This window comes from Agrilus planipennis, unplaced genomic scaffold (assembly GCF_000699045.2).
Source record: "Agrilus planipennis isolate EAB-ADULT unplaced genomic scaffold, Apla_2.0 scaffold96, whole genome shotgun sequence".
Classification (NCBI taxonomy): domain Eukaryota; kingdom Metazoa; phylum Arthropoda; class Insecta; order Coleoptera; family Buprestidae; genus Agrilus; species Agrilus planipennis.
The window spans coordinates 323383-334009 of record NW_020438968.1 but is presented as its reverse complement, the minus strand read 5'-3'; the positions used below and the strand labels follow the sequence as shown (position 1 = coordinate 334009).

Below are 10627 nucleotides of genomic sequence, written 5' to 3'. Positions count from 1 at the left end.
TATTTATAGTAGATTAACGAATTTTGTGAACTTAATGCGAGGTGTTATTCGGAAGATAATGAAATTCTGAAAATGATGTATGCTCTTCAATCTTTCAAAAGAATCATAGTTGTTATATGTAACAAAATCTTGCGAGCGAAACCCTTTCAAATATACTTAATCGGGTGAGGTGTTAATCGAAAGATATGGAAATTCCGAAAATAACGTATGTCGTTCGATTTTTTATCAGAATCATAGTTTTTGAGCGAAGACACAATAGGCAAACATACTCTTTTGATATAGAGTAGAGTAATGTATTGAGGTGTCATTCGATTATTCATCATAATCATAGTTCTTAAGTAATAAGCGGCAATATACTGAGAGCGAATCCGCAATGGGTTGTCTTCTCAAATTTATCTAGTCGAATGAGGTATCATTCCAAAGATATCGAAATTGTGAGAATAACGTATGTTGTTCGATTCTTCATCAGAATCACAGTTCTTGAGTTCGAGACGGTATTAAACGTTTATCACAGAGGTATAGGTGTTTTGAGTGAAGCTGCAATAGTCAATCGCTCTCTTCTGATATATACTAGAGTAAAGTCGTGAAGTGCCATTCGATTATTTATTAGAATCATACTTCTTGAGTTATAAGCGGTAATAAAGTACGAGTGAATCCGCGGTGGGTAAACGATGTCTTCTCATGAAATATACCTAGTCGAGTGAAATATCATTTTAATGACATCGAAACTGTGAGAATGACGTATGTTATTCGATTTTTCATCAGAATTATAATTGTTGAGTTCGAGGCGGTATGACACGTTTATCACAAAGGTATAGGTGCTTTTGGCGGAGCAATAGGTAATCGCTCTCTTCTGATATATACTAGAGTAAAGTCGTGAAGTGCCATTCGATTATTTATTAGAATCATACTTCTTGAGTTATAAGCGGTAATAAAGTACGAGTGAATTCACGATGGGTAAACGATGTCTTCTCATCAAATATACCAAGTAGAGTGATCATTTCAATTATATCGAAATTGTGAGAATAACGTATGTTGTTAGATTTTTCATCAGAATCATAGTTCTTGAGTTCGAGATGGTATTAATCGTTTATCACAAAGGTATAGGTGCTTTAAGCGAAGCCGCAATAGACAATCGCCCTCTTCTGATATACAGTAGAGTGAGGTCTTGAAGTGCCATTCGATTATTCATTAGAATCATACTTTTTGAGTTTTAAGCGGTCAATTACTGCGAGTTAATGCGCGATGGTAAACGATGTCTTCTCATGAAATATACCTAGTCGAGTGAAATATCATTCTTTCACCTTTCGTGAAACATTCTGGGGATATCATTTTATCAGTANGTAGAGTGAGGTCTTGAAGTGCCATTCGATTATTCATTAGAATCATACTTTTTGAGTTTTAAGCGGTCAATTACTGCGAGTTAATGCGCGATGGTAAACGATGTCTTCTCATGAAATATACCTAGTCGAGTGAGCCATCATTCCAAAGATATCGAAATTGTGAGAATGACGTATGTTGTTCGATTTTTCATCAGAATCATAGTTCTTGAATTCTAGCCGGTATTAAACGTTTATCACAAAACTATGAGTGCTTTGGACGAAGCCACAATGAGTAACAGTTCTCGTCTGATATGCAGTAGAGGTTGTGAGCTGTCATTCGATTATTCATCATAATCGTAGTTCTTAAGTTATAAGTGGTTATACACATATTATGGGCGAAGCCGCGGCGGTAACCACTTGTATTCATTTATTCATGTAATTCTATTTTTAATAATACAAACATAATGCTATATTTACATACATCTAAAACATTGCCTAATTAAATCACGGCAATAATAGATACTTGTATTGGTACGAGAAATTAATTACCAATCAGTGTATTCAAGGATAATTAGATACTTATTGTGTTTACTAAATAAAATATGTATGTATAATAATACCTACAAATGGTAAAGCCTGTGTGTTCTTAATATATTAAAACAGTAATGTACTTAATATCAATTTCTTAGAATTTTGAGATAATTTTACCTTGAAATTCACTTATTGTTGTTGCGATATATAGTAAGTGTAGCTAGATAGGTATGGCAAACGTGTAAAATGCTACAGATCGTAAATTTGCCTGATTTCCGTGAACTGATACTATTTTAGCTTCTAACTGCTTCAATATAGGTTAAGTACATAGACGAGTTGCTTAACACGTTCAATTAGCGCTTGTAGTGAAAAGAAAGCATTCTTTCTTCATTTGTTGGTTGTTTTTAGTAATACTGGCGACTGCATAACATAGTTTCAACTTTTATCTTGCAAAAGTATTAGTCTCAAAACATCTTTCAAAGTAAAACGATTCTCATCAAACCAATTATCGTCATAAGTCACATTCCCATCATTAATAGGGACGCTTGTCTGGTCTTACAAGTTAATAAAATTAAATACGACTAGTTAAATATACGATTTGTAAAGGGAAACAAAAAATTAATGTTAAAAAGCGAAACTAATGCGTTTAATAAGTATAATACTAAACGTTGACGCGCACTATTATTTGGAGGTCTAAGGCTATGCAGTTGCTTTTCAAAGAAACAGATAGCAATTTTTTGTTTTCTTTTCAGTGAGAAGTGAAAGGTACCTAAGTATCCTTTTTGTTAATGTAATAACGTTAAAATTCTGATAAAAATGAGTTAATATAAAGAGGAAGAATATAACTCACATATCAATTACTTTAAAAATCCCAACTCAAATGTCTAAACGACAGTAGGTTTAAGTTGGACAGAATTGGAATTACAAAAAACTACACCAAAATAATTCTTCATAACTTATTACGGAAATATTATTGATTAAAAAAGGGTCAATATTGTGATCAGCGGAATCCTTCAGCTTGTTTTGCAATAATTTCTTTACTCTTTTGACTTTTTCTACTTCAGCATTTACTGGTGGTGAACTAAATTCGTCTTCGTCTTGCAGACTAAGACTGCTCTTATACTAGCAAGACGAAGATCAAACGAACAATACTAAAACCAAAGCCGAAAATGCAAGACCAATACCAAATGCAACATCAAATTCTTTTTTCCGAACAAAACAAATCTTGCGTTTGAAATTTTTGGTTTGCTTTTTTAGATTTTAGCATTATATATATATGAAAAAAGTAACTTCACCATTGTTTGAAAGAAGGGATCTCAAGAAATACCCTGCAGTAAGCGTTTTTTGTTCCTATGTATGGATATGGAGACAAACTAATTCTTTTTTTTCGATATTTTTACTTCTTTCAAATACCTTGCATTATTTTTTTTCGCCAAAATTGTTAATTTATGCGTTGGAGAAAGCGCAATTTCTTGGGTTCATATTATGAGTGCCGGGGCCCATGCCCAGAAGTGCCATTCGATTATTTATTAGAATCATACTTCTTGAGTTATAAGCGGTAATAAAGTACGAGTGAATCCGCGGTGGGTAAACGATGTCTTCTCATGAAATATACCTAGTCGAGTGAAATATCATTTTAATGACATCGAAACACTTGTTAAGGATAATCTTATTGACATGAGAACTAAAATAATATTGCGAGCTGATTTCAATACAAAGGACGCTTTTGATGTTCTAATAGACAAGTTTACACTCTCCTTGTTAAACAAGTAATTTTAGTTTTAGAAAACCAGTTTTGGTAAAATAAAATGTTTTCCTCGAGAATTACTTTTCTGCGTTAGTATCTCTAACGATATTTCGTTTTGTAAACTCACCCATCAACCATTAGGGGCATACCAATGCCAACTAACTCGACAACAGGAGGTGGATTTAATCAATAGATTTTGCATGATTTTGTTGTTAGAAATTCAGCTATTCATCGCATTCAAAACTGAAGAATCAAACACCAAAATTTATGGCAATTAGTCCCTTTGCTATTTATAATATATGCTTGGACTACAGCTCCATGCGGGTATTAAATACGTAAAAGTTAGAAGCATTTGAGATATGATTTTGCAGGAGGATGGTGAAAATTGTAGATGGAAAAGACTGCAAATAAGGAAATATTGGAAAAAAGTAGGAGAACTGGAGAGCGCTATGGAAGTTAATAAGGAAAAGGAGAAATATGATAGTAGAACGCAACTTGAGAAGGACTAGTTAGACTTATAAATATGAAACACTTTGACATTTAATAGGGGTTAATATCAAATATTAATGTGAAAATTCATTTTTAATTTTCTCCCACTACAAACTACCTTAGAAACTCGAAAAAGATTGTTAAAAGTGTAGATATATGTTTGGAGCGCGGCGTTGTACGGGTACGAAACATGGACAGTGGGCGCGGCGGAAAAGGAAAGGTTAGAAACCTTCGAAATGTGGTGTTATAGGCAGATGATGAGAATAACGTGGGTAGAAAAGGTTAGAAATGAAGAGGTGTTAGAAAGAATAGGAGAACAGAGGACTCTATGGAAGTCAATAAGAAATAGGCGAGATAGGTTGGTAGGACAACTTCTCAGGCATGAAGGTCCATTCAGAGACAATTTAGAGACAGAAAAGGAAGTTAGAAGGGGTAGAGGTAGACCTAAGTTAGATTACTGATCGCAAATAGTTAAGGATGTGGGTTGTTCTAGTTTTAGGGAAATGCACAGTTTAGCTCAGGATAGAAAAGAGTGGAGGTACGTGTCCAACCAGTCTTAGGACTGACGACCTTATGATGATGATGATGATGATGATGATGACAAACTACCTCAAGATAATGAGGAAAAAATTTGTTGCTGTTGTCACACCCTTGGACCCGGGGTCGATTCCCAGTAAGGGTGTGACAACAGCAACAAATTTTTCCCTCATTAAATTGAAGTAGTTTGTAGTGGAAGAAAATTAAAAATGAATTTTCACATTAATATTTCACCAGTTAGACATTTTTGATGTAGAACTAGGAGTAAAAATGGATAGAACAACATCTAGATTAGATTACTGTTCACAAACTGAAGGAGATGTAGGATAATGTAGTTTTTGGGAAATGTGAAGATATAAATTACTTTAATAAATTATTTAAAAAATATTTTTTGACGATACTAATATATTGAATCGTCACCCTTATCATTTTTTTTTGGCAATATCTAAAGCCTTGAAATGAAACAACAAACTTTAAGTGAATAAAATGAATTAAAGACCACACAAATTTTCAATTATAAATAAATTGATCTATTATTTCGTAAGATTTGTACCCATATTAACTTGTTCTAAAATATTTATTTACCAAAATGCGAATAACTTGAATTTTTATTTTTTTTTCTCTTCGTGCTGTGGTACATTCATTAAGTGACAAATAATGGATAAAAATTTTGGACATTGCTCTTATTTACTCATCGTTTACTCTAAGCACGCGTTTCCGCTTGATTTTAAAATGGTATTTCCTTTATATCACACTTCCTTTCTTAGTGTGAGTTATAGTATGCACGTAGCATATTACCTACGAATGCCTCTGTTGTGTTTGAAGCAGTTCAAATGTAATAAAATTTTTATGCTACTGTTTTTTTAACTGTTTCTGTGAATATCGGAAGCAATCCGGTGCAATAAAATTTTTAAGAAACACAAACGGAATTAATTGCCTTGTTTTAGTATAATAAAGCAGTCAAAGGGCAGGTGAATTGCAGTTTTAAAAGGCTTCTGATCTTGTAATTTGGATAGTACATGGGAATAGGATACCAAGAACAGGTGTGTTGGTAGATTAAGTTAGGTTAGAATATATTCCTAAATCTAATCTGCTGATTACAGTGCTATTTTATAAAGAACTACAACATAAAGGTAACTGCAAATATAGGTCAAAAATTACTCGTGCTTTCACCTTCAATTTTTTTTTTAACTAGGTAAATGCCTAATAGTTATTAACGGTGAGAGAGAAATGAACATACGTTTGGTTTCTGAGATATGAGCAATTGAAGTTGCCATATGCGTAGTGCAATGTACACGGTAAAAAAAATCTTGTAAAAATTCCCATGCTAGGATAGTAAAAATTCCCATGCTTTCTAATAAAGTTCTGTCGAAACTGCCAGACGCGGTTCGCGATTTCGATCTTTTTGGATCTCATCAGCGCGTCGCAGGCAGCTCTGACAGAACACATACCAACTTTTACCTGCTGTCTTAACAGTGCGATTACGTAATCCTAAAATGTAGCATCGTGCTACAGATGGCGTTTACTGCGCCATTTGTAGTATTTTCTAAAAGTTTATAATGTTCTCTTATAAAAATTATTGAACAAACATTGAATTTTGTCAATACATGTTTCTTCCATTCACTTTATGCTGACGAGCATGGTAATTTTTGTTAAGATTTTTCTCTCCGTGGATAGAATATCAAAAAAAAAAAATTGCCTATGATATTCTCAGTATTTTTCAACGCATAACTAATACGTTTTCATCCCGTTTTCTTATATTTGGTACACTAACTGTTTTCCCTGATTTAGATCCATAATATAATATAAGGGATAGATTTTCATTCTGTAATTGACAGTTTTTCTATATTAGGTCGTAACATACTTACGGTTTATTCATACTAATAAACTTAAAAAAAACTACAGACGTTTCAATTGATTTGTATAATTACCTATGTTTATGTATTCAGCCTAGAGGACAAGAGGTTACAGATCATATGTTTAAGCTACTTACTCACATTTATGAGACGGGAAAATCCTGGAGGATTATAAACGGAACGTGGTATTAACGATACCTCAAAAGAGAGGCGCAGATAGGGGCGAGACATTTAGAACAATTACCTTAACTTCCCATGCGTCAAAAATCTTAACTAGAATTGCACAGAGAAGGATGGAAAAAAGGCGAAAGAACCATTAGGGGAAGATTAATTTGGGTTTAAAAGAAATTGAGGAACGCGGGACGTCATTCTAATTTTATGGGTAACAATAGAGAAAGCGATAGAAAAAGGAAAGAGGGCGTACATAGGATTGGTAGATTTAGAAAAAGCTTTCGACAGTGTTAAATACGACAAGATGTTAAGTATACTTAAAAATGTAGGGATAAGTTACAAAGATAGAAGAGTGATATTTAGTTTGTAGAAAGAGCAACAGGCAGTTATAGAGCTTGAGCAGCAACTTCTAAATATTAGGAAGGGAGTCAGATAGGGTTGCACACCGTCACTGCTACTTTTTAATCTATACATCGAAGACGCGATCAACATCATTAAATACAGTATAAATGTAGGGATACGTATAGAGGGGTAAGAGATTAGTATGCTTAAATTTGCCGATGTTATAGCAGTATTAGCATCTAGCAAGGAGGACCTAGAGATAGCTTTAAATAAAATGGAAGCGCCGACAAAACAGTATCGTCTGAAAATAAATAAAGGTAAAGCATAAATACTAGTATGCAAGGGAAAAAAGTAGGGAAAGAGTGAATATAACGATAGGAGACGAAAAATTATAAGAAATAGCTGATTTTAAGTATCTAGGAAGTCAGATAACTAAGGATGGAAGGAGCAGTAGAGATATAAAACAGAGGATAGCTCAGTCGCCTTCAATAAAAAGAAGTCCACCTAATATTATGAATATATGTACATATTTTTCGATATGGATTTTACGTTGAAAAATAATGGATAATAATAATCCTACCCAACCCTATTGTTGTATATGTTAGGATTACGTTAAGTTACGTTAATTTCTTTTCCTAAATTTCGATTGTTAAAAATGCATGTAATGAAACAGTCTTGATATCCAATTGAATGCTATCATGAATGTTACATTTGAAGTGGCGCGACGGGGGAATATCATGACGGAAGGTTACATATAGGAATATACGCTCAATATTTCCCCCCGGCGGTTTACGTTCAGGTTTTTCATGCAAGACTTTATTTTTTTGCACTTTGATTTCTTGGACTGATTCTGTTTTTTCTTCTTTTAAAACGCGTAAACCACTTGAAAATTAATATTTAAGAGGAATAATACTAATCTGTTGCGACGCATCTAAAATTAGAATTGAAACTTTGAAATAGATAAGGTTTGCAAATGTTTACTAGAACTTTTTTGTAGTTTTTTTCTAAAAACCTTTTACTTTTTGACTCACAAAGTTTTTCATAATTTGCACGTTTTAATACCGGTTTATTGAGCGCGATTTATTAAGCACATTTCAGATTTTAGTGAAACCGGTAACGAAACACAAATTTTCTAGAATTTCGATTAGTTTTAGTATTAAAATCTGCACTAACGTTAGATATAACTCAACCTACCAATAACGAGATACAAAATATTGATGACATTTAGGGGTTAAAATATTTCCATGCGCCACCAGAAATAACCCCTTTTCTTATACAACATAGCTTAATGCTAAACGTGTTCGACAAGTGGTTCATAAAACGGAATGTTTTGTGATAACCTGATAACATTTACACGTAGGTAGGCACTAATGATGGACGTACATAAATGTTAACCAATGGCTAATGATAAATAATACAAATTGTGCTGTCTACATGTAAATGTACACATACTTGAATGTACTAATTATACATAAATGCGATACATATTGTAATGTTAGAGTTGCGGTAATGGCAGTGGCGTACGCCTAAAGCTACTAAGGACACAGTCTCTAATCCCCGGAGCTAAAAGGATTCTTGGTCAGAATTGAGCCTAGAATTTTTTTTCTTTAAAGATAGCGACTATTCAGACAAATTGATCGAAGGATTCAATCATTATATGAATCCTATTTTTCTACTTGTAATTCATTCAGCAAACTAGGTTTATATTAGTTTTTTATTCAGTTTTTAGGATACTTTATTCAACTATAAATTATGATCCAAAAACTGAAATTCTTTTTCATGTCCCTTCACCTTCCATTTCAAAGCAAATCAATTAAGATTATTTCGAATTTCTACATTACATTTATTTTTGATAAATTTTATCGATATTTATTATGATTTTAATGTTCATTATGTATTTATAAAGTGTATTTATTTACTGTACTGTTAGTATTAGTACCTATCATTAAAGAAATTACTAAGTGAAAAAAAGAAGCTGCATCGGCCGGGAATCGAACCCGGGCCGCCCGCGTGGCAGGCGAGCATTCTACCACTGAACCACCGATGCTTGTTGTACATCTGTTGCTCCGTAAGCGATTTTACTAAGCGAGTCCAACAGCATCAATGTACTTTTAGTTATACGGATATTATCACGTTGAACGATATTTTTGAGTTTTTCCATTTTCTACAGACAGAAATATATAATTTCATGTGATTTTTACTGATTTGATACATGAAACTATTTCATGAAAATACATATATTGAATACGAAGTGCTACAGAACAATTTGTACAAATACCTTTAGCCATATTTTTTATATAAATAATAAATCCAATAAACGCAATTTAATATTTTTGAGGTATGTTTCATGAATTCTAATAATTATTAGCGCCCATAAAATTAAGAACTTTCCTTGTGTAAAGAATGCCAGAGGAGAAGCAGTTGATTAATAACATAAAAAAATGCGGAAAATTCAAAAATTTTAGCGAAGGGGGATGTTGAAAGAGCGTACTGTTTGTCGCTGTGTAGAATATTGTGGAAGGTTTGAGAGTAATTCTGCTTATTAGGAAGTAGAATAAAAAGCTATGCAAATCATTTAAAATGAAAAACTTACATGAAAAAATTGGAAGAAAGGTGTTTTAAACACTTTTATTTAGTAAAGAAATGGTTTATAGGTAGGTACCACTGATCGTAAAAGACCACAAGAAATACTGGATTTGGTACCACACTTATGAGTTGAGATATGAAAAACACCTAACGGAATGTGTAATTAATGAAGAATTTTAAAACGATTTTTCTATTCAAGAGATGTTTATTGGATGTTGCATACGTCAAGATATGAAAATGAATTGAGAAGTTTCGGGTACCAAGCTTTGCTATCTTTACTAATCTATCTAGTTTGCATATTGAATTATCTAAAATAAAAGGGAATACGTAATTGACAAGAACTTTAGTGTACTTATCCAAATTAAATTAAATTATCAGTGTAAGAAATTGTCAGCGAGTGCTTAGCTCATGTAAAAAACTAAAATTATTTTAAAGTTTAGAAATATTATCAATATCTAAACTTTAAAATAATTGAAGCTTTTTCTTGATCAAAGCATTTATTGATCATTCAAAATTTAAGGTCAGTTACGATTTCTTATATTGATAATACAATTTTAATTTGGAAACAATACTGTTAAGATAATTTAATATGTAAATTAGATAGATTGATAAGGATCGCACTTTGGTGACCGAAATGTTTCAATTCATTTTTCAATTCACTATCTCAACTTCATATGTAACATCCAATAAGCAATAAATGTCTCTTGAATGGAAAAATCGTTGTTAAATTTTTCACAAAAATTAGCATAACCTAGGTTAAATACCGTATATACCGGCTATACTATGTAAAAGTTTCTTCCTTGGCCCTGGTTGGGCTGGATTAAGGTTAGGATTTTTTCGCTGACTTCCCCACTTTAAATTCTATATCACTTTTTGTGTTCTGCTACACTGTTTATTTCTTTTTCTTCCTTTGTGGACGCTAAAGTGTTCATCATCATCATAAGGTCATCAGTCCTGGACACGCACTTCCACTCATTCTTATCCTGAGCTAATCTTCGCATATCCTTAACTATTTGCGAACAGTAATCTAACCTAGGTCTACCTCT

General features: G+C 32.8%; 1 non-coding gene across 1 annotated transcript; it reads right to left on the bottom strand.

Moving 5' to 3' along the window:
* Positions 1-8971: 8971 nt before the first annotated feature.
* Positions 8972-9042, bottom strand: Trnag-gcc. Its single transcript has one exon. It is a non-coding gene; the product is annotated as a tRNA-Gly (tRNA).
* Positions 9043-10627: the final 1585 nt, after the last annotated feature.